Consider the following 3,266-nt stretch of genomic DNA (forward strand, 5'->3'; position numbering starts at 1 on the left):
ACCTACCCAAGAGAGAAGTAGAGTACAGGGAGTTTCAGAGTTGACCCACTCACGATCTCGCCCTGGTCAACACAAGAGTGGCAATATCTGTCACCGTGGAATGAACACTTGGTACCGAAGACCTTTGTCTATGCTGGCCCCCTATGCCTAGGGGGGGCATGTGGGCAGAATCTGACATCCTAAACGTCTTCGTAGAAAGAATTTGGGGGTGGGGGTGGGGGAGAGAGACAGAAAAAGAAAAGAAAGGGGGAAAGAAATGGCTGCCACAAAACTATCAGAACAGATAAGCGACCGATAGGGCCTATCTGGTTAAGTTCTTTCCCTACTCAGAGAACGACTTGACGTAGCTGACGTCACTGCAGTCAGGCCACGTTCCGGTGGACACAGAGAGTCAGGGATAGAATTTCACACTCGGCACTGTCTCTCATGACAGCGGGAAGGTGGAGGGTGGCTGAGGGTTCTATGCTCCTTTATCACACACCGTCAGGTAGGTCAGGTAAAATTGAGGACAGATTTCCAGTGTTTCGAGAAAGGAAGAGCACTCGTGCAGGCCATCTATCTGTACGTGGGAGAGTGTCCCCGAAAAGTGGCTTTAAGTGCCGGGATGTGCCTAGGCCAAGAAGGTACACGATCCTGAGTGAGAATGGTCTGTCCCATAGAGTCAGTCAGTAGGAGGCCACCGGTCGAGACGGAACTGCCCCCCCCACCCGCCCCCGCCCCCGCCCCCGCCCCCGCCCCCGCCCCCGCCCCCGCCCCCCAGAGCAGACAGACTCAGAATGGAGTCACTCAGTGCCAGTGCCCTGCCCAGGTGCCCCATCATTCAACCGAACTGGGAAACAGGTGGGCTTTCCGACCCTCGGGAGGGAGCTTCACGGCGGGCGGACAGATCAGAAGGGGCCCGGCTCCCTTGAGCGGGCAGGCTGGGGACGGTCGGTGGGGTCTCTTGACAGGAGGCACCACGGAACCCTTGAGGCAATGTCGGGGGCACCTATGTTGCGGTCCAAAGCTAGCGTCTGAGAAGTCGTCCCGAAAGAATGATGGCGTCAACAAGTCCCCTCCGTTCAAGAAACGAGATTCATTTCTAGAGGAGGGCCACCCACGTGGGAGAACCGTAGGCTTCCTGTGGACATTCTCTTCAAAAGGCAATTCACTCAGCGGAGTGAAAATCGGAAAAATCGCTGTCCTCTGACACAGCTGCAGAGAAAAGATGGCACCAAAATCAATGAAACACACACACACACCTCCTCCCATCTGAACGAGCACTCCGGACGGTCACATAGGTAGAGCGACGGGCTCTCTTCCCACCCTGTGGTTTTCTACCTTTCGTTGCGGTTTTTTCCCTCAGTGGATAGAGGAGGAGACACAGGGGGCTCAGCCAGCTTGCGAGTGGGTTTATCATCCTCTGTGAGTATCAACACGCGACACCACCTAAGTGAAGGAACACACCGGTGTTTCATGTCATGTGGCTCAATGCCTGGCAGATACGAGCCTCTGCAGGCCTCCTCGTGACCGACAGGACGTCGCCTTGGACACGGACACATCTTGTCCCTCCCTCCCGAGGCGACAGGCGGTTCCGTACCTCCTCGGGGCCAGGGCACAGTCTGCCTAGGCACCTACAACACGTGTGGCAACAGCCTCGATGGCTCTGCCATGAGAACAAACTCCCGTGGCACGGGGGTGGGGTGGGGGGGGTCGGGTGCTGAAGAATTCAGCTGAGTGAAGGAATGCCACGGGATTCAGAGTGCCATCGGTGGGCTGAGAGGCGAGCAGGGCGGGCTTTGAAAGGGTAACATTCTCCCTGCCTTCCGTCTGTCTGTGAATACAGAACGTACACGCCAGGCGGGGTGGCTCACGCCTGTAATCCTAGCACTCTGGGAGGCAGAGGCGGGTGGATCGCTCAAGGTCGGGAGTTCGAGACCAGCCTGAGCAAGAGCGAGACCCCCATCTCTACTAAAAATAGAAAGAAACTATATATCTAAAAATATATACAGAAACAATATCTAAAAATATATACAGAAAAATATTAGCCGGGCACGGTGGCGCATGCCTGTAGTCCCAGGTACTCGGGAGGCTGGGGCAGTAGGATCGCTTGAGCCCAGGAGTTTCAGGTTGCTGTGAGCTAGGCTGACGCCACGGCACTCTAGTCTGGGCAACAGAGTGAGACTCTGTTTCAAAAAAAAAAAAAAAAATATATATATATATATATATACACACACACACACACACACACACACGTATATCCAATTAGCTGGGCATGCTGGCACATGCCTGTAATCCCAGCTACTCGGGAGGCTGAGGCAGTCTGATCGCTTGAGCCCAGGAGTTTGAGATTGCTGTGAGCTAGGCTGACGCCATGGCACTCTAGCCAGGGCAACAGAACGAGAGACTCTGTCAGAAAGAAAAGAAGAGCAAGAGCGAGAGAGCGAGAGAAAGAAAGAAAGGAAGAGAGAGAAAGGAAAGAGAAGGAAGGGGGGAGAGAGAGAGAGAGAGAGAGAGAGAGAAGAAAACTATTAAAAAATTCGGGACCAGATCCATCGGTCGGTACTCAGAAGCGTGACGATCGGGTGTTCCCGAGCACGTGTGAGATGTGTCTTCTCCCTGACGCTGTGTTTCCTCCACACACACATCACCCATCTGCCGTGGAAAAAAAGCAACAAAAAGAGAGAAAGAGATTAAGAAGGGAAAATGGAAACAGGGCAAAAGAGGAAGAAAGAAAGAAATTTCGAAAAAAAGAGACCAAAGTCACAGCGAGAAGGAAGAATACTGAGCCCAGAGCGACACCTAGTGACCACACCGTCACAAGCACCCTAGGGCCCCAATTCGCCAGAGACATCTGGTGGACCCCAGGGCAACATGTGGTCGACCTGGGGCCATGGCGTCTGCAGCCGATTCCCAGGCGGGCACACGAGCCCGGGGAAACTCATTCTCAGCGCGGGGAGGAGGGGAGGGGAAATAATAGCAAAGTCACACCAGATCCCTTTCTAGTTCATAAACGTGTTGATTGCGTGTTCACGCGCACGTGTGAGAAGGGCCTCCTGGTGTGTCGGCACGTCACCCGCGTGACGTGAAACCATGAATCCGGGGGGGGGGGGGCGGAAAGGCGGGCAGGAAAAGGCAAAGAGAGAATAGATAAAATGAAAGGGCCAAAAAGAAAGTCACACAGTAGGGTAGGGGAGTGAGAGCAAGTCGAAAGACTGCAGACAGAAACTCCGAGAGGAGAGGAATGCTCCGGAGCGCCCCTCGCCCCGCGCGAGAAGAATACCGAT

General features: G+C 54.3%; 1 pseudogene; it reads left to right on the forward strand.

Annotated features, from left to right (window-relative positions):
- The first annotated feature begins 2,973 nt into the window (after positions 1 to 2,973).
- LOC138383128 (small nucleolar RNA U13) lies at positions 2,974 to 3,065 on the forward strand (annotated as a pseudogene).
- Positions 3,066 to 3,266: the final 201 nt, after the last annotated feature.

This window comes from Eulemur rufifrons, chromosome 4, assembly GCF_041146395.1.
Source record: "Eulemur rufifrons isolate Redbay chromosome 4, OSU_ERuf_1, whole genome shotgun sequence".
Taxonomy (NCBI): Eukaryota; Metazoa; Chordata; class Mammalia; order Primates; family Lemuridae; genus Eulemur; species Eulemur rufifrons.